Below are 22048 nucleotides of genomic sequence, written 5' to 3'. Positions count from 1 at the left end.
GGAGACCGAGATTCATTCATTTATTTAGTCTACATCTATACAGATAACACTGAATCAACAATTTGACGCCACAATACACGGTTCGAGGCCGCATCTCTCCATCCTCGAATACGCCCCACGCTCGCCAAGTCGTTCTGCACCTGGTCTGCCCATCTCGCTCGCTGCGCTCCACGTCGTCTCGCACCTGCCGGATCGGAAGCGAACACCATCTTTGCAGGGTTGTTGTCTGGCATTCTTGCAACATGCCCTGCCCATCGTACCCTTCCGGCTTTAGCTACCTTCTGGATACTGGGTTCGCCGTAGAGGTGGGCGAGCTCATGGTTCATTCTTCGTCGCCACACACCGTCTTCTTGTACACCGCCAAAGATGGTCCTAAGCACCCGTCTCTCGAATACTCCGAGTGCCTGCAAGTCCTCCTCGAGCATTGTCCATGTTTCATGTCCGTAGAGGACTACCGGTCTTATTAACGTCTTGTACATGACACATTTGGTGCGGTGGCGAATCTTTTTCGACCGCAGTTTCTTCTGGAGCCCGTAGTAGGCCCGACTTCCACAGATGATGCGCCTTCGTATTTCACGACTAACGTTGTTGTCAGCCGTTAGCAAGGATCCGAGGTAGACGAATTCCTCGACCACCTCGAAGGTATCCCCGTCTATCGTAACACTGCTTCTCAGGCGGACCCTGTCGCGCTCGGTTCCACCCACAAGCATGTACTTTGTCTTTGACGCATTCACCACCAGTCCAACTTTTGTTGCTTCACGTTTCAGGCGGGTGTACAGTTCTGCCACCTTTGAAAATGTTCGGCCGACAATGTCCATGTCATCCGCGAAGCAAATAAATTGACTGGATCTGTTGAAAATCGTACCCCGGCTGTTACACCCGGCTCTCCGCATGACACCTTCTAGCGCAATGTTGAACAACAGGCACGAAAGTCCATCACCTTGTCTTAGTCCCCGGCGCGATTCGAACGAACTGGAGTGTTCGCCCGAGATCTTCACACAGTTTTGCACACCATCCACCGTTGCTCTGATCAGTCTGGTAAGCTTTCCAGGGAAGCTGTTCTCGTCCATAATTTTCCATAGCTCTACGCGGTCTATACTGTCGTATGCCGCCTTGAAATCAACGAACAGATGGTGCGTTGGGACCTGGTATTCACGGCATTTTTGAAGGATTTGCCGTACAGTAAAGATCTGGTCCGTTGTCGAGCGGCCGTCAACGAAGCCGGCTTGATAACTTCCCACGAACTCGTTCACTAATGGTGACAGACGACGGAAGATGATCTGGGATATCACTTTGTAGGCGGCATTAAGGATGGTGATCGCTCGAAAGTTCTCACACTCCAGTTTGTCGCCTTTCTTGTAGATGGGGCATATAACCCCTTTCTTCCACTCCTCCGGTAGCTGTTCGTTTTCCCAGATTCTGACTATCAGTTTGTACAGGCAAGTGGCCAGCTTTTCCGGGCCCATCTTGATGAGCTCAGCTCCGATACCATCCTTACCAGCTGCTTTATTGGTCTTTAGCTGTTGAATGGCATCCTTAACTTCCCTCAAGGTGGGGGCTGGTTGGCTTCCATCGTCCGCTGAACTGACGTAGTCATCTCCTCCGCTGCCTTGACTTTCATTGCCTGTACTCTCAGCGCCATTCAGATGTTCCTCGTAGTGCTGCTTCCACCTTTCGATCACCACACGTTCGTCCGTCAAGATGCTCCCATCCTTATCCCGGCACATTTCGGCTCGCGGCACGAAGCCTTTGCGGGATGCGTTGAGCTTCTGATAGAACTTGTGTGTATCTTGAGAACGGCACAGCTGTTCCATCTCCTCGCACTCCGCTTCTTCCAGGCGGCGTTTCTTCTCCTGAAAAAGCGGGTCTGTTGTCTCCGCTTCCGTCTATAACGTTCCACGTTCTGCCGGGTACCTTGCTGCAGCGCGACCGCCCGCGCTGCGTCCTTCTCCTCCAGAATCTGTCTGCACTCTTCGTCGAACCAATCGTTCCGTCGACTTCGACCCATATACCCGACGTTGTTCTCCGCTGCGTCGTTAATGGCTGCTTTGACTGTATTCCAGCAGTCCTCAAGAGGGGCCCCATCGAGCTCACCCTCTTCCGGCAACGCTGCCTCGAGATGCTGCGCGTATGCAGTGGCGACATCAGGTTGCTTCAGTCGCTCTAGGTCGTACCGCGGCGGTCGTCGGTACCGAACATTGTTGATGACGGATAGTTTTGGGCGCAGTTTAACCATCACCAGATAGTGGTCAGAGTCGATGTTAGCGCCACGATATGTCCTGACGTCGATAATGTCGGAGAAGTGCCGTCCATCAATCAGAACGTGGTCGATTTGTGATTCTGTCTGCAGTGGCGATCTCCAGGTGTACCGATACGGGAGGCTGTGTTGGAAATAGGTGCTGCGAATGGCCATATTCTTGGAGGCGGCGAAATCAATTAGTCGTAGGCCGTTTTCGTTCGTCAGCCGGTGAGCGCTGAACTTTCCAATAGTCGGTCTAAACTCCTCCTCTTGGCCAACCTGAGCGTTCAAATCTCCTATGATGATTTTGACGTCGTGGCTTGGGCAGCTGTCGTACTCACGTTCCAGCTGCGCGTAGAATGCGTCCTTATCATCATCAGTGCTTCCCGGAGTGTGGGCTATATGGACGTTGATTATGCTGAAGTTGAAGAACCGGCCTTTGATCCTCAACCTGCACATTCTCTCGTTGATCGGCCACCACCCGATCACGCGCCTGTGCATATCGCCCATCACTATGAAAGCTGTTCCCAGCTCGTGTGTGTTGCCGCAGCTCTGTTTATGGTTGGCCTTGCCAACGTGAGGGGATGTCTTCCGAAATATTGAACCACCACAGGGAGTTAGCGGATAGTTAAAATTTCCTTTAATATGAATCATGGTTAGTATAGCATAAAGAATTAAATCACACTCGCTTACGTTTAGTGCCTCCTATTTCTTCTACCACAACTCGGTTGTATCAAGCCTCCTGCTAACTTAGATTCAGCTGCATGTTTCAATTTAGGATAACAAATTTTAGGATAGGTTTTTAATCAATTCATTGCATAATGGTAAATTTTGGGGCTTACCCTTTTAAACATTAAGAATCACTTCGTAGGATAGAAAATTGTGGAACAATCAATTCATGCACCAGGTATTAGGTTGGAAACCAGCGGTCTAAATGGCAATAGAAAATAGTTAACAATTATCTGGGCAAATTCAATATTTATCAGCTCACTATTAACTTGTTCGGTGGCACAATTGATTAACGTATTATCTAAGAGTGGTAATAATATTCTAATATTAAGTTGATTTAGCGCAATTTCGCAGCTAACAGTTCACGTGTTGATGAATTTGCACTTTTTTCTGGCTTTCATCGCTGCTCTCTCTCCAGTAGATGCAAACATCATTCGTTAAAGCAATAGATCTGTACGTCAGTTGTATCGACGTTAGTCGCAGCAAGGTGTTGAGGTGGTAGGTGCGCACTGTCCGAGACGTCACACTCCTCCCGGTACGCGAACCGGGTTCTCCGGTTCCGCTTACTCTGCGTCGCGCCGTACGTCCAACACCGCCAGGTTAACGGTAGATCGCTCGTAGATTCCGCTCACTGTTTGAACGGTAGCCCTGCGAGTTTGCCCTCCTCTAGTTACCACTCCGATGACCCGTCCCTTGGGCCAACAGTTTCTGGGATGCTCATGATCCACGATGACTACAATGTCACCTTCCTCAAGAGGTTTTGCCTTCTCGTGCCACTTCGTACGTCGTGTTATGTCGGGAAGGTAGTCCCGAACCCAGCGTTTCCAGAAGAGATTCGCCAACCATTGGGAAGTCGGATGTCCTCGTCGCAATGCCGCAGTGTTCGCGTCTACGAATGTCAACGGCTTCGAACCATCCGAAGAGCCCAGAAGAAAATGGTTGGGCGTAAGGGCTGGTGCTGGTTCGTCATCGATTGGCACGTGAGTAAGAGGACGCGTGTTGAGCACACCCTCTACCTCTGTCAGTGCATTCCTCAGTTCCTCGTCATTTGGTCGCCGTGCGCGCAGGATTTCGGCCAGATTCCGTTTGACCGACTGTACGAGCCGCTCCCAACTTCCTCCCATGTGGGGCGACGCTGGTGGGTTGAACTGCCACGATGTAGACGAAGTGACGAACTCCCGCATCAGCTGATTCCGATCAACTGCCTGGTAGAGCTCCTGCAGCGTTCGGTTGGCACCTACAAAATTTGTGCCCCTATCGCTGTAGAAGCTAACTGGCGTACCTCTTCGTGCGATGAAGTTCCTCAACGCCATTATGCAGGAACTTGTCGTTAAGGAATGAGCTACCTCGATGTGGATGGCCCTTATCGTCAAACAAGTCAGTAGAACCCCCCACCTTTTTTCGACCCTTCGACCCACAATTACCTCTAGAGTAGAGTGGGGCAAGAGTACGCACTTAGTTTTCAATCGAGCATGTGGCCCTTATGAAGCAAGCTTCTGCTTATCAAATCAGTGTCGATGATTCATATACTCTTCCTTTATGTTACCCAGGGGAAAAATATTGAAATTATTGAGATTCGTTTTAGTAGAACCCTTATTGCAAGACAAGTGAAAAACGCACTCTTACCCCACCGGTGGGGTAAAAGTGCGCATCGGGTGGGGTAAGAGTACGCATTTATCCAATCATGTGCTTTAAGTATATATTATCACAAATAAGAGTTAATAACATTTAATTGATGTTTAATGAGAATATATTAAGGAATGTTTAAAGATTACGTAACTCTTAAAGGGGGAGGGGGTCCTAAAAATGTGTATTTTCGTACGAAAAACCATTGTTTTTTATGGGTTGATACAAAAAACTACAGAGGTAAAAATATATATCAGGTTTCGAGTGGCGTATACAAAGGCATTTTCCTTTAAGAAAGTCCACCAATCACGTAAAATTTGGCTATTTCATCACACCTCCCCCCCCCTATCTTACACTATTTGTATGAATCCTCTAAAAATTATATGGATCGTCACACATCTCGCAACCCCTCCCAGCTAAACGTTGTGTAATTTATGAATGTTTCTTTTGATTAAATTAAATTATCATTTAAATGAAATTGTGTTTTCGTACTATGTTTAGGTGTACAACAAGTCCTAAAACAATTTCATTATTTCGCTTCAGTGCTTTGTTCGCTAAGTCCTTTTTAACACCGAATTACTTCAACTTATCCTAAAAACTTGTGATAATTTCGAATTCTGTCCCTTTTTTCTTAGTTGTGGATCTTTACGCTTTGGAAGAAGTCTTTTTTCGGCCGGAGATACGGGTTTGACATCATAACTTAAAGATTCATATGCGTACTCTTGCCCCACCGGTTCCTGCGTACTTTTACCCCACAGTCCCAAAAATTATTCAAGTAATGGTTTTGACTTCTTGGAAAACCAACCGGATTGGTGTTCTGTACCATAAAGTACTCTATACAATAGGTTATCGAAATGGTATAATATTCACTTGATTGAACGTGTATATGGTAATGAAATACTAGTTGCGGAAATCCAATTATTTTTAGCAAAATGACCAAAAAGTTATCTAACTCCATATCTCCCTTGTTGTTTATTCAAATCGTTTACAATTACACATGATAATAGTTGGCCAGAATACCTGTCAAACTGATGCAGTGCTGCTAGTTTATCTTTTTTTATTACTTCAAAAAATCGAAAACGTACTCTTACCCCACGCGCACTCTTGCCCCACTCTACTCTATTGGACCAAAATAATCGACCCCCACATGCGCGAACGGTCTCGTGTGTGCGGATAGCCTAGCAACTGGAAGATCTGCCATTTCCGGCGGTTGAGGAACAGCGTCGCGATTTTTGCACCATTGGCAGTTTCTACGAATGGTGGCAAGTGTTTGTCTCAAGCGAAAAATGCTGTACTTTTGGCGAACTTCGTTGACTGCGATCTCGTAATTGCGGTGGAAGTACTTTTCGTGATAGTATGCTAAGAGTAGCGATGTAACTGGATGCTTGGGTGGTAGAATAACAGGATTCTTCGCGTCGCTGTGGAGATACGCACACACGCCAGTTCTACCTTTCATCCGCAATACGCCTGAGTCGTCCGCGAATGGGCTCAGCTTATAGAGAGGACTCGCCTTTGGAATATTTTTTTTCGTTGCTTCTTTAGCCACCAGCACTGCAACTTCATCCTGGTATATGTCACGTTGCGCTTGCCGATAATGGTGTGCTTCCGCATTGCGAAGCTCTTCCCGCGATAACGGTCCAAATATCAGAGGATCTTTCTTGCTGCTCCGTCGAATGTTCGAGCAGAAGCGATGAACGTATCCGGTCACTACCAACAGTCGTCGCCAACTCGAAAACCTGCTGACATCGATTACTGGTTCAGAAACACTGGTGTGGAACAATACACTGGGTCTCATCTCTTCCTCGGTGGAGATCTTTAATGGCTGCTTAGGCCACTGCTCCGCTGCTTGCATCAGGAACTCTGGACCCTTGAACCACCTGCTCTCCGAAGATAGGTCTGGTCGATCTCGCCATCTGGTCCCGTCATCAGCGACATTAGATCGAGTTGGAACCCATCTCCAATCGTGGATGTCCGTAGATTCCAACATTTCACTGATTCTTGATCCGACGAAAGCACTGTATCGCTTGTGGTCGGCACGAAGCCAACAAAGTACATTTCGGGAGTCTGTCCAATATGTACGCTTAGAGATATTCATACTCAGGTTTCGTGTTACGTTGGCAGCCAATCGACACCCCAGAACTGCGGCCTGCAGCTCTAACCGTGGGATTGAGGTGTATTTCATCGGTGCTACTCGAGTCTTGGCTGCAACCAAAGAACATTCCAGCTGGCCACCTTTCGAAAATCGCAGAAACACAACGGCCGACATAGCACTTTCGCTGGCATCAACGAACACGTGCATATCAATCACAGCCTCTTCCATCGCCAGTATAACTTGCCGGTAACACCTTGGTATCCGTAGTTTCTCCAATTCTGGGAGAAGACGAAGCCACGTACGCCACCTCTCGAACAGAATTTCAGGGATAGGCTCATCCCATTCAACCCCAGTACGCCACACCTCCTGAAGCAGGATTTTCAGTAGAACCAAATAGTGGTCTATCAGCCCTACAGGATCGTAGATGGTCATCAGTGTCCGAAGGATCTCTCGTTTGGTAGGACAACGACTTCCATCGAGAAGCGCTGAATCAAATCTCGCCCAGCTGATCTTGTACTTGAATACATCGTCCTGTGTATCCCACCACATGCCGAGGATTTTCTGACTCTGTAGCTCGGATGTTATACTCAAGTCCTTTTCCGTTGACTGCTCCGCATTCATTTTTGATAGCACCAGCGCTGAGTTGGAAACCCAGTTGCGGATTTCAAATCCACCCTGCATGTGGATATAGCGTACCGATTCAGACAACTCGACGACTTCTTCCTCCGTTTCGACGCTCAAAACCATGTCGTCCACATAGTGTCGTTTCTTGATCACCGCTACTGCTTCCGGATATTCGTCTACGTATCTGTCTGCGTTGCTGTTCTTCACAAACTGGGCTGTAGCAGGAGAACAGCTAGCCCCGAAGGTCATTACCTGCATGACATATGTTCTAGGCTCACCATGTTCTTCACTACTGCGCCAACTGATCGGGACCAGTAAGAAGTACCGAGTTCAGTGATGTTCCGTACGCTGTGGCGGCGGCATCCCACACGATGCGTACCTTTCCAGGTTTATTCGGATTGTATACCGGGAAAATCGGTAGATACCACACTCGTTCATGCTTTTCCGAAAGCTCCTCTGGTGTCAATTCGCGGATGTAGTTTTTAGAGATGTATTCCGCGATTTTGTCGTTCAAAACTTTCGATAACTCCGTATCCTTCGCCATGCGTTTCTCCAGGCATCTCCACCGACGTATTGCGACTGCCTTATTATCCGGTAGCCGGATTCTGTCAGAGCGCCATAACAGGCCTGTTTCGTACCGCTCTCCATTGAAATGCGTGCGAGATTCCAACAGAGACATTGTCTGCTCATCATCCTTAGAAAGTCGCTCGGGCTGGTTGGATTTGACTACTAGGTTATCGATCGAGAAGTAGTCTTTGACCATCTGGTTAAGGTGAATTATGTTTTCTTCGCTACAAGTACAAATGTGGTAGGTGTGACTAGTGCTCGACGAATTTTCCGTAGCCCAGCCACCGTATACCGACCAACCGAGATTGGTTTTGACGGCAATCGGATCACCCATCTTGCCTTCACGACTTTTCCGCACCAACATAACGTTAGCGTGTTTCAACCCAATCAGTATCCGTGGACGTACGTTTGTGTATGATTCCACAGGGAGTCCCTGCAGGTATCGATGCTTCTCAGTGAGTTGGGTCATATCCAAAGACTGGAAGGGTAATTGCAGCTCTTCGACAGTTCTCACATCCTGCAGCAACAACCGCTTCCCTTCTTTTCCGGCTATCTCAAGTTCGACACTCTGTGAATCGGATTCGTAACGATGAGTACCACCCGTCCATTTCAGGCAGAGCGGACGAATGGTTCCAGACAGTCTCAATTCTTCGGCCAGTTGCTGATCGATGAGAGTCAGCTCAGATCCGTCGTCCAGGAAGGCGTGACATTTCAGATTTACTCCGTTTCCAAACAGAGTCACTGGCAAGTAACGAAGCGAACCTGGACTTGTACCTGTTTGGTGCGTATTAACGTTGCGTTCCTCATTCTGCCTCGAAAAGCCACTCCTATTGATTGTTGCACCGTTCGGTGGTGTTGATGCTAATAAGTCCTTGTGGAGCAACACGTGGTGCTTGAAGGTGCAGCCGTTCTTCCCACACTCTCCGGAAATGCAGCCACCTTTATGCTGCCGAAGACACTTGCGACAATAGTTGAACCCACGTACTGTCGGCCACCTAGCTTCGTACGACAGCTCCAGAAATCGCTTGCACTTCCCAAGATATTTGCAATCTTCTTTGCACGCTGGACATGGTTTGCTTCCTCCGCTTCCTCCGGCTACTGTTGATCTTCCTTGAGCCGGGTATACAGGCTGAGTCCTATCCTTGGGAAGAGCTTCTGCGTGAGTGTTTACATACTTCTCCTTACGGGTTCCTCTAAACTCCTGGTTCTTGCTTCCGCGACACTGGGGCTCGAAAACGACGTTAACATCTTCCGCCAAACTGTATATCCACTGGCTGAACGTGGACAACTTTACCTTTGGCAAGTTCCTCTTGTACCGCGCCCAATCCAGCTTTATTTGTGGTGGCAGCTTCTGGACTAATTCCTTTAGGAGTGTCGTATCACACATATACTCCTTTTCACCGCAAGCTTTTACCGTTGCACAGAGATTCTGAACCTCCAGAGCATAGTCTACCAGCTTGTCCATCGCGTCTGGCTTGATAGTTGGCATCGAGATAATCTTCTCCTTTAGGTATTCAATTATCGAGAGCGGGCTTGGTAGTCATATGGCTACTGCTTCTGCCTCATACGCAGGAGGTCGTGGGTTAAATCCCAGGTCCGTTCCATTCTCCTACTTTGTATCTTTCTCTTTATTCCTCATGTTCTAGCAATCGCTAGAACTGGAAATGGACTTCCATACCGTTTCCATTACTATTCCTATACCTCCAACTTGAGTATTCTATCAGTAATCTGCTAGAATTGGAAATGAACTATAGAGCTCGTTTCCTACATCCAATTAGAAATTCCATCAGTTACATTCTCCTATCTATCACATTGGCAGCTCGTTAACCAAGACGAACCTCTGCCTCCAACCTAACCCAGAAATTCCAACAAATTCCGCATGAACTCGTGGCAAGTGCAGAGGTATATTCGGCTTGCAGTGGGCGAGTGATTGCATCATCATTTCCTCCCCTTCCCTACATTGACTTGCATTCTGACGTGGCAGGCGCCAGTATGACCTAACAAATGAGATCACCAGTACTTGTACATTGAAGATGTGTGCTAGTCCCAAGCAAATATCTGTTGGTTCCCTGTGCAAGAACAGCTGATCTGGTCATAATGGAGTAGCAACTACGAGCAGTCAATCAAGCTCAAGCTCAAGCTCCTTTAGGTATTCAATTATCGTCTCCGGTCTACCGAAGCGCAGTTTCAGTGCACTGATCGCTCTGCCTACCGTCTCAGGCCGCATTAAGAAACTTCGAACAGCGTTGAATGCATCTCCCTTCAGACAGCTTCTCAAACGAATCATGTTCTCCGCTTCGGTGTATCCGCACATAGCCGTTGTATCTTCATACGTGGATAAAAACATAGGCCATTCCTCCGGATTACCGCTGAACTTGGGCAGCTCACGAGGTACAACCTGACGTGCTGCGAGCTCGTGCTTCGATAGCCTTTTGCTGCTTATCAAAGATTGTTGCCGGTCTGCAACGGATCGTCTACTTCCACAAATTTCGACCCTTTTGGCTGTCTCACTCTTCGATCTGCGGTGTCTTCGCCCTGCGCGTTCATCATAGGATTTTGCTTCTTCTTCACTTCCGTCACAATTGGTTTCACCGATGGATGAGAGTTCTTCTTCACGTTTTGTCCCGGTACCAAATGTTCCTTCTTCGCTTGAATCTTCAGTTTCCACTTCACTTCCGGCATCTTCCACGCTGGTATCCTTGTATGACGAACGCTTTGGTTTCACTCTCGTCTCACCACGATGTTTCAACCACTGTTCCACCTTGTGATGATCATTCTGCTGATCAACGACTGATTCGCCACTGCCTTCCAAATCGGCCATCTCCTTCAGAACAGCAAACTTCTTTTCCGCTAGTTCCCGCTTACGCCGCATCTCTTCTTGCATCAGTGTCTCTTCAGCTTCGATCTGTTGCAGCTCCACATCCAAACGCGCCTTGAATGATTTACGCGATGCTGCTGATACCACTGAACCGGCCTTTCTCACGCTTGCTTTTGTCGGTGCCTGTGCATAATTTCCGCTCCGTCCAACAGCTGCAACTGGATCATCTTCGCAGTTCGCTGCCGCATCATAAACAGCATGTTTCCGCCCAGGAATAACTTTCTTCGTATCAATTACATCTGTTGCTCCAGTTGTCCTCTTCAGTAACGTCATCTCCAATGAAACTGGATCACCTTCACAATTCGCCGCCGCTTCACAAACAGCATGCTTCCGCCCCGTTGTAGGAATCACTTTTTTCGTACCCTTTGTAGCTGTTGCTCGAGTTGTCCTCTTCCGTAACGTCACCGCCAATTTCTGTGTGGATGTTTTCCTTCTGGATTTCGTTGCCTTGGTTGCTTTCGCGGTAGCGCATTCCAAGCAGATCCAACGCGAAATGGTGCCACACATCACATGTATCACACTGCACCATTTGGTCGTCGTCCAGTTTATCGCACAACTTACAATTACCTCGAGCCACCGGTGTGGAATTACAAGTCGCGTTGGGGATTTAACGAATTGGGGTCGAACTCGCGACAACAGCGTCTTTGGGCCATTATTTGGAGGTTGTCTAGACGGGTCTTTTGGGGTTCTTTATTGCCTGACTTTGAATTGGGAGATGTTTGCCGCTTACCTGAGGTACATTTAGCTCTGTTGTCAGCATCCATACCTGGTTCCGACATCGTCCGCCGTGGTAAACGAAATTTTAATATGGTTGGCCTTGCCAACGTGAGGGGATGTCTTCCGAAATATTGAACCACCACAGGGAGTTAGCGGATAGTTAAAATTTCCTTTAATATGAATCATGGTTAGTATAGCATAAAGAATTAAATCACACTCGCTTACGTTTAGTGCCTCCTATTTCTTCTACCACAACTCGGTTGTATCAAGCCTCCTGCTAACTTAGATTCAGCTGCATGTTTCAATTTAGGATAACAAATTTTAGGATAGGTTTCTAATCAATTCATTGCATAATGGTAAATTTTTGGGGCTTACCCTTTTAAACATTAAGAATCACTTCGTAGGATAGAAAATTGTGGAACAATCAATTCATGCACCAGGTATTAGGTTGGAAACCAGCGGTCTAAATGGCAATAGAAATAGTTAACAATTATCTGGGCAAATTCAATATTTATCAGCTCACTATTAACTTGTTCGGTGGCACAATTGATTAACGTATTATCTAAGAGTGGTAATAATATTCTAATATTAAGTTGATTTAGCGCAATTTCGCAGCTAACAGTTCACGTGTTGATGAATTTGCACTTTTTTCTGGCTTTCATCGCTGCTCTCTCTCCAGTAGATGCAAACATCATTCGTTAAAGCAATAGATCTGTACGTCAGTTGTATCGACGTTAGTCGCAGCAAGGTGTTGAGGTGGTAGGTGCGCACTGTCCGAGACGTCACACTGTTAGATGGTATGATTACCTCTAAACGTTCGCACCATTGATCCCTTCCAACAAACCTCCTGCAGCGCTACGATGCCGAATCCACGGTCCTTGAGCACATCGGCGAGTATGCGTGTGCTCCCGATGAAGTTGAGAGATTTGCAGTTCCACGAACCGAGTTTCCAATCGCTAGTCCCTTTTCGTCGCAGTGGTCTTCGCCGATGGTTCCGGTCCATACTCTCTTGTTGATTGTTCGTTGCTTATGATTTTTTAAAGGCTGGCTTGCAGGGCCTGACACCAAACCCCCTAAATTTCCGGAGGACCATTCCTCCTTATTTCCGGTGGACCATGGTGCACAGTTTCACTTAGAGTCCCTCGCTGGCACTCGGACGATGATCAGCCGCCCTAACATGGAGAACAGACGCTGTTGTGAGCCGATCCTGACATGGAGAACAGACGCTCAATAAGATTTGAACCTCCGGAGAGGAGCAAACCCCCCCTTCCCTGTCAGCATACGACCATAGTTCCCACCGGGGTTGGTTACCCGATCTTCCCTAAGGTTGCTCGTATCCCGGCCAGCACCGCGGGGAGGTAGGGATAGGAGTTGCTGGGAAAGAGGCTAAGGACCGCGAGATGGGGTCTATTTTATTTCTTCAGGTACGCGAAGTACCAATGGTACGCTTTACCCAGCATTTGCCGTGCCGGAGACCGAGATAGAAGTGAGAAATAGGTACGACATCTCTAGCGATACTTCTGACAGTTCGGACGTACAAATACAGGCACCCAAAGGAGGAGTGTCTCAAGGAACCAAGGAATCAAAGAAAATGGCGAATTCACATCCGGCGGTATTGCGATACCGAAAGGTGCCAAGTAAGGGATTTACAGGCTCAGTTTCTCCTTCTGATTTCTACAGTTAAGCTACAAGACCCTCCCTATAATTCCCTTCAATCACTACCCTACCAACAATCCCAACAGCAGAAATGTTCAAAATGAGTCTTACATAAGAGTACCAGCTACTCAGATCACAGATGCAAACCATCCACCCACACACCAATCCAACATTCTCCGGCCCCATGTACAAGACGGTGGACGTCAAGCCACAGATGGGTATTCGGTACATCCCAACTGGAACATAGCCCCCCGAATAAAAAATACAGTAGTATAACAATACAATTTATTGTAACACTACTATTAATAACATTAAATTAGCAATAGATTATATTGTAAATGAACCCATAGAAATACATTAGAATGCATTGTTATGAACCATTCACTCAAATGTAAATGAAGTTTTCGCAATAGAATGTACGGGTTGTTAAGTATCGTAACAATACAAAATCTGATATTTTTCTACACATTTTTTTCGTCACACAATAGAGTGTATGGTTAATATATTGTTGAAATATCCGATCAAAACTGTTCAAAATACATTGGATTGTATTGTATTTGTATAGTAAAACAATACGATTTTTGATTTCTCAGTTGTGACAGCTTTACTGTTCAACAATGCAATTTAAAGGGAAAACATATTGTCTATGCGAGTCATCGCTAGAACGTCGCTGGACCGTCGCGTCGCTCAACCAGCGAGCGCTTTTCAGTTTGGTGCTGCAGCGACGCATTGAATTTGCCTGCGTCGCTGGAGCACTTACTGGAAAGGGTCGCCAGCGACCAGCGACGTTTCAGTCGAGCGACGTAGTTGAGACAAGTTCATACATGTTCTTGATTTTATCTGCATCGACAATACCCAATACCCATGTGCGGTGAACAACATCGATCCGTATCCTGCCGTGTCGGTGCTCGCGACTGTCCGTCCGATGATTAGGCCCACTCAGGCGTTAGGAAAAGCCTTCCTATCTCCATCGGTAATGACCAAACGTTCAGAAAGTGTATGCCGTACAAGTTCCGGAGGTAGACTCGACCAATTCTGCAGTCTATCGCCATTTTTGGGCCAACAACAAACCATGTGGGATTGAACGACCATCGACAGCACACTACAGCGTGTGCTTCTCAGCAAGAAAGCCGCATAGAGTGCACTTAATACCATCATGGATAGGGCCAACTCAACAATTCACCAGTTTTCGTCCACCCCGTATTCTGAATAAAGGTACCTAAATAAAATTATGTATTCTCTCTCACTAAAAGAACCTCTTGCCGAAAACTTTCGGGACCCTGGAGCAAAAGAGGCCCTTGGTGTCCACCCCATGAGCTGTCGTTGACTCTAGACCAATAGTTCGGGGTCTAGGCTAGCCCCCTTCTGAAGCAGCAGTATCTCCCGGGGTCAAAAATTAGTTACAAGTGGAACGTCAACAACTATTACAACAACCTGTGCGACATGAAGCTGCTAGTTTCGACCTCGGAGCCAGTAGCCATTGCACTTTAGAAAATACACCAAGCATCGCCGGTAACTATGGATCGCATAGTTGCCGCGGTTGGAATACTAAGCGATGTCCCAGCAACCGTAATCACCGTCGAAGCCGAATTCCCGGTAGTAGCAATAAGACTGGAATGGCCGTTCCCGATAACCATCGTCTCGATTTACATACCCAGCCTAAAACATGAGGACCTAGAAAGTAAGCTGGTAAGTATTTTCGAGAAACAACCATCTCCAGTGAATGTACTCGGCGACACGACCACTCCTAGGGTAGCCGTTCTAACAACGTCCGCGGTAACATCGTCTTCAACGCGGCAACGAAAGCAGGCTTAATCGTACTTATAGGGTTGTTACGAAGATTCTGAAATATTTTCCGCGCCAAATCCGTGCCGTCTAAAATCAAATCCGCGCCATTTCCGCGCGACATGAAATCTATTCCACGCCACATCCGCGCGACTTTGAACTAAATTCTAAGCAAATACACGTGAAATATCTTTTTTTTATCGCAATTACTGAACGTCTTCTCATCAAGTTTGTTTTTAAAATATTCTTATTCTTCTTATTATTCCAACTGCTTTTCAACTTAGTATCCTATAAGCATTTTCTCTACATACTAAGTAACCCGCAGATAGTATTACAACCACTCTAGATAACCCTGTTCACCACTAGAAGTACCGAACCTGAACTGAAAGTGAACAAGAACTAAACAGCCAAAACTTTTTCAATAAGCACCGCTTTTTAAATGAGATGATGATTTTGTTACGTTATTGTCAGTTGACTTTTTGTTGATCGAATTTTATTAAGTTCGGTACAAGATACATTTAAATACAAAGAATGTTCAGGTCAGATTTAATCATAATTAATTATAGATAAACTTGGCAAATAATAAAAAATCTGCCAAAATCGTGATTTCTTCTGAAATAATCTATTATGCAACTTTGTTGTAATTATTGTTCACAAACCAAACTTGTGTAGAGATTAGGGATTAGACAATGCAGCTCCAGTTTTAAACAAAACTTCCATAAAGCACTTCTTTGAATTCGTTTCAAGAAACAAATAATATAAAATCTAATATGTTTGCTTAAGCTTCGTTGATTTGCCAGCCAGAATCCTGATTTTCAAGCCTAAATTCCTTTGGAAATTTCAGATGAATAATACCAGAAATTTAAGTAGTTTTTTTGGGAATTATACAAAATAACTCAAAATTTAGAAAAACCTTAAATTTAGCAAAAATCAGGTCGTTATTTGTGTGTTATTTCTCCTTCAATTCTTGTAACAAGTTTCTGTAAGAGTTCATGCACAAATTTCGAGAACATTTTTAGTGGAAATTAATTGTCAATTTTTTTACCTTTTTTTATTTTGACCGTATTTGAATTACAGCCAAAATCTCTGAGACTATGTCCCAAAACTTCTTCGAGAATTCCTGTAGAAATACATTATTATTGCGGGCAGATTCATCCTAGAAATTGCTGTGGTTAATCCTCCTGGAATTTTCCTTGAAATTTTCTTGGCAATGTTTACAGAAATCCAACTACTCTCGGATCGTGCTGTTGAAGTCGCTCTTTAATAATTGTACAAAAGCTCCGCTGGGAATGTATTCGGAAATTCGTTTGGGAATTTTGATGTAAATTCAAGAAAATTCTTCAAACACAACCTGTAGAAAATCTTCAGACCCTACTTGCGGAAATGTCTTCATGAGTTCCTGCGGAAATCGCTTTAAAAATTCTTGCAGAAATTGAATAAATTCCGCAAATATTACTCCAAAAATTTCTTTACAACTTTTCGGATTTTAAATGCTGCAAAAATCCTTTTTAGGGTGTGGAAATTTATTTACAAGGAATTTATACAAGGATTGTGAGAAATTTCTTTAGGAGGTTTCTTCGTTTTCTGATGATAATCCTGTAAAAATACCATCGGAGTTATTCAAAAATATCGCAAAAAACCTTAAAAAATAACTTTTGAGAATCATTTTCTTATTTTTCAACGACTTTCTGCGGAAGCACTTATCAAAATGAAGCATCTGCATAAAATCCAAATGAAAGAACATTTTTATGTTTTTAATTGTTGAATAAACCCATATTCGTTCTAGGTGAACGTTATGAAAGCAATACAAAATGTTTCAACACTAACACTACACTACGAAAAGACTTTTCGAAAAATGCTAAGTGCTTCATCGTAAAAGAAATAACAAATCAGAAACTGACAAATATCTCGGAATTACAAAGAAATTTACAAGGTGAAAATGGGTGTTCATGTCCTTCAATACACATGATTTGTGATGTTTTAGAATGGATTAAAAATGGCAACAACCCTCCCTCCCCCCATGTAAGATTTTTACCACACAAATATTTTTTATTTATATGGAGTGTATGAAAATGACAAACCCTCATCCCTCGATAAGTGCCTACGTTATTAGTGTACGACCCCTTAGGGTTTGGATATATCCAACAACATTTTCCAATGACAATAAAGCCCATCAAAAAAGACTAAAAACTAATTTTCAAATAAACGTCCTTAGATCTAGCATTTTATTTATTAAATTTTCACCTAAATCTAAATCCACGCCAAATCCGCAAATACCGCGAAATCCGCGAAAATCGCGAAATCCGCGTAGTCGTAACAACCCTGTACTTAACGACGGCACTCCCACTTTCCGCCTAGGGTCTGTGGAGTCTGCCATCGATATCTCGTTAGTCGGCTCCTCTGGACCACAGATGGTGATCCCAGGGTGAGCGACAATGCACCCATCCTCGTGGCGCTTGACAACTCACCCACTGAGATTTCCCGACGGCCTCGTTGGCTTCAGGAGATGAAACGAGAACTACAGAAACAAACACCCACAGCCCTCGAACTCTCTGAAGCCATTTTCCGAGCCGCCACAAAAAAATCAGAAGGTTTGTGTACAAGACACGACCGCTCGACGTAAACTACGTAAAACCTCTTAGTGCAATTCTTCTTCTTCTTATTGGCCTTACATCCCCACACTGGGACAGAGCCGCCTCGCAGCTTAGTGTTCATTAAGCACTTCCACAGTTATTAACTGCGAGGTTTCTAAGCCAAGTTACCATTTTTGCATTCGTATATCATGAGGCTAACACGATGATACTTTTATGCCCAGGGAAGTCGAGACAATTTCCAATCCGAAAATTGTCTAGACCGGCACCGGGAATCGAACCCAGCCACCCTCAGCATGGTCTTGCTTTGTAGCCGCGCGTCTTACCGCACGGCTAAGGAGGGCCCACAGTGCAATGAGAATCGTAATATCATATGAACATTAGGTTGAATACATGACACAATAGCGAATTTCAACCAAAAATTATTTTAAACTGTTTTCAGAACAAACATTTTTCTCAATCACCACCGACGACCATACAGATGTTAGTTGGACCGCTACCGGCGCAGCCATCGTCTCAAGTCAATTCAAAAAGCTGCTCCCACGCGCGCGTTTGCGGTTTTGCTTAAAATCATCGTGCGGTTGTCATCAGCATCGGCTGCGTTCAATAGAATTTGTTTAAATTTTTCTAGTAGAACAGGTTTGTCGACAGCGAGTTAAAATGAGGAGAAAATTGCATTTACACACTTCTGCTGTCACCGACGACAGCCACTTAATGATTTTCCGCTTATTTGCTACATACGTCATCTTTGTGAATAATTTTCTGCAACAACCACCCGTCGACGGGTAGACAAGACACGTCGACGACAAGACACGACTATGCACAAGAAAAATGAAGCGGTGGGCCAAAAGGTGCGTGCGTTACAGCAATCTGATGTCCGTGTTGGGGATGCATGAACGGAGTTGGTTAGTTCTGAATCTTTTACCAGACGTGAAAGAACTAAAATTTTCAATAGTTTTTCGTTGATAATCAATAGTTTTAAAACAATTAACGAATTGGTGGAAAGTTTCGAAACTATTGATAATAAACTCTCGAAAATTTATCGAAAGATATAGTCGCTATTAATTTTGAAATCTTACATGATTTCGTAACGGTCCCCAATTTGGAAATTTTCATTTGGCACCCTGTATCCGAGGCTTCCCCTTAGACGTAGTTTACGTCAAAATGCTGGCAAATTAATTATTTTGTGTAAAATGGTAATTCTGAAAATCATAATCTTGAGAGAAAATTTCACTTGGCAACAACTGACGCCATCCATACGAATACATATTTGCAGCACCTACGATGCGCGCCCGTAATTGTACTGCTGGAATAACAAAACCGAATAAGAATTTCACTGCCACTGAAGCCATCTCCCTCCTACGCGCGCTCGTGATTCTAGCACGGACGGCAGGCAACTTTATGGCGGTTAATTTTCACTTTGAATAAAATTCGCCTCGCCTCAATCTTCCTTTGTGTAGAATGGTGGCCCCGAGAAGAACCGATTAATTCCAAATATGTCGACGACGACCACATGATCCACGACACGAGCTGGAATTCGCTCGGCAACTCTGCCGATGGTGGAACCGCTCTCCACGACATTTCAAATGAAATGCCTCGCGCGCGGGAGAGCAGTTTTCTTATAATCAATAAAGATGGCTCATTAGTCCCGCCTCTTTGTTGTCCGGTATGAATGCAAATATTGTTTAACCGTCACACACCCCCCAAAGGGGCGTGGCTACAGGTTCAACTTTATTGATTACAAGAAAGCAGCTCTTCCGCGCGCGCGAACCATTTCGTTTGAGATGTCGCGAAGAGCAGACCGTGGTACCACCTTTGGCATCGGCGGAGCACCTACCGGAAATTTTATTCCCGGCGATGGTGTGGGTCGCGTGGTCGTCATTAACATTAGCAGCGCTCAGTTTAAATTTTCTTGTATGAAGTAGGGGGAATGACGGCTTTGGCAGGTTTTGTTCTATTGTCAGGGGGTTTTTGTTGGCCAAATTTTATGAAATTTGGCCACAATATTTTTTGATATGCAAAGAATGTTTGGCCAAATTTGAGCATAATTAATTACAGAAAACCCCCTGACAATAATAAAACAAAGCCTGCCAAAGCCGTAATTTCCCCTACTAACGATTGGCTACCATCAATGAAAGTAGCTCTTATGTCACAACTTGAGGCGAGATGAATTTTGATCAAAGTAAAACTTAATTGCTTGTGATGGCAGATTGTTTTCCGTCGGTAGTAGAATCACGAGAGCACGATTCAGAGAAAGACTTATAATTTTGGTAGATAGTCATCCATGCGAAAACATTTTTGCAGCTTCTCCGTTTGACGTGCGCTCGTGATTCTACATACATACAGAAAACATACGATGATTCAACTCATCCATGAGTTTTTGGTGCTGAAATGCCACGAGCGCGCGGTAGAGCAGTTTTCTTATAATCAATAAAGATGACTCATTAGTCCCGCCTCTTTGTTGCCGGTATGGCTGCAAATATTGTGTAACCGTCACACACCCCCGAAAGGGGCGTGGCTACAGGTTCAACTTTATTGATTACAAGAAAGCAGCTCTTCCGCGCGCGCGAGCCATTTCGTTCGAGATGTCGCGGAGAGCAGACCGTGGTAGTGATACCACTACCAGTGGTTCGGCATCGGCGGAGCTCCTACCGGAAATTTTATTCCCGGCGATGGTGTGGGTCGCGCGGTCGTCGTCATCAACATTAGCAGCGCTCAGATTAAATTTTCTTGTCTGAAATAGGGGAATGACGGCTCTGGCAGGTTTTGTTCCATTATTGTCAGGGGGGTTTTTGTTGACCAAATTTTATGAAATTTGGCCACAATATTCTTTGATATGCTATGATATGATATGATATTTGAAATGAAGTACTAACGATCGGCTACCATCAATGAAAGTGGCTCTTGGGAGCGTCCACAAATTACGTAGCGCTTAGAGGGAGGAGGGGGGGTTGAGCGAAGTGTGACGACCCATACATAATTTTTAGATGCTTCATACAAAAAGTGTGACATAGGGGGAGGGGGGTTGAAAATGCCCAATTGTTGCGTTACGTAATTAAAGGATCTTCCCTTAAGGTGACTCGGGGAGGCACTACACACCGTGTTAATTTTCCTATCTTTTGACTCTTTCTAACATTGTCACCTCGTAATTTTGGAGTGGCGTATTTCGGTTTTCAGTTGTTTGATGTAACTGTAAATGTATCAGCATGTAGATTGCGAGTAAGCACGCGCCGGTGATACTTTTTCAAAATCATATTTGTTGTAGAAAAAATTAAGCATTAATGATAATCAATAGTATCAATAGAATTGGCAAACTGCTGAAGGGTTTCCGAATCGATTGATAAGCAAATGTCGAAAATAAGATAAAGACGCTATTAGCGTTTGAAATCTATCCTAATTTTTGTGACAGTCTCGAATTTGGAAATTTTAGTTTTAAACCATGTATCTGAGTCTTCCCCATAGACGTAGTTTACGTAAAAAATCTGTAGCAAACATCAATACTGACGCCATACAATTTTCTTCAGTCATAATGCGAATCAATTGTTTGCATGGTCTCCTTCCGATACTTGCTTTGAATAAAGTTCATCTCGGAACCGATTTCTTTTTCAATCATCAACAGGAAAAATACAAAATTAGAGTCTCGCGGGAAAATTTCATGCTGTGCCGACAACATCCAAATCGTTGCAAACGCCACATTAGTGAATAAATTGCTGTAGCAATCTTCCGATGACAGTCTATGCTCGGACCGGCACTAATGCTATGATTCCGCTACCGATGCCAAACAATTATGCGTTGTTCTATGAAGTAAGTTCGTCTAATATCAACATTCTCAATCACTAAAATCATACAACTCCGAATTACGCTAGAAAATTTCACCGAAGAATTTTCCAGTTCCTAACGGTTGCACTTTAGGAAAATTATTTCAACTAAACCTTCCTCCCAAATATAATGATGGTCCTGAAAAGAACCGATTAATTGCCACTTATGTGCCTTATCAGCAGCCACTGGGCTGCGCGACCGCCATCCGATGATTCGGCTCAACGAACGCCGTCGATTGCCAGATCCGCCGAAGATGGGACACGGATGAAAATGATGTGCTGCTGCTTCCACGACCGCCACCACCACCGACCGAAAAAATTTCATCCGCACCACCACACCGCTGAGACAGCCGTTGTTACTGGGACCGCTTCTGGATGCCCTGGTCCGCTCGCCGTGACATCCAGAGTGAAAATGACGCGCGCACGCGAAACACGGGGCTTTTTATACACAGGGAAAACGAAGCAGTGGATCAAAAGGCCCGTACCTTACTGCAATCTGATGTCCGTGTTGGGGATTTATGAACGGAATTGAATTTTTCACCCGGTTTAGGAAGAAACAACATTTTCAATAGTTTAACGTTGATAATCAATAGTATCAATAGAATTGGCAAATTGCTGGAGAGTTTCTGAATCGATTGATAAGCAAATGTCGAAAATCCATCGAAAGATAAAGACGCTATTAGCATTTGAAATCTATCCTAATTTCGTGACGGTCTCGAATTTGAA

General features: G+C 44.9%; 1 protein-coding gene across 1 annotated transcript in view; it reads right to left on the bottom strand.

The window, feature by feature from the left end:
- LOC134203211 (dynein axonemal assembly factor 5-like) overlaps positions 1-22048 on the bottom strand; it is a 49785-nt gene that overhangs the window by 5641 nt on the left and 22096 nt on the right. The window lies entirely within an intron of this gene.

The sequence above is a fragment of the Armigeres subalbatus genome, unplaced genomic scaffold (assembly GCF_024139115.2).
Source record: "Armigeres subalbatus isolate Guangzhou_Male unplaced genomic scaffold, GZ_Asu_2 Contig1685, whole genome shotgun sequence".
Taxonomy (NCBI): domain Eukaryota; kingdom Metazoa; phylum Arthropoda; class Insecta; order Diptera; family Culicidae; genus Armigeres; species Armigeres subalbatus.
This window is presented reverse-complemented; position numbering and strand designations above follow the sequence as displayed.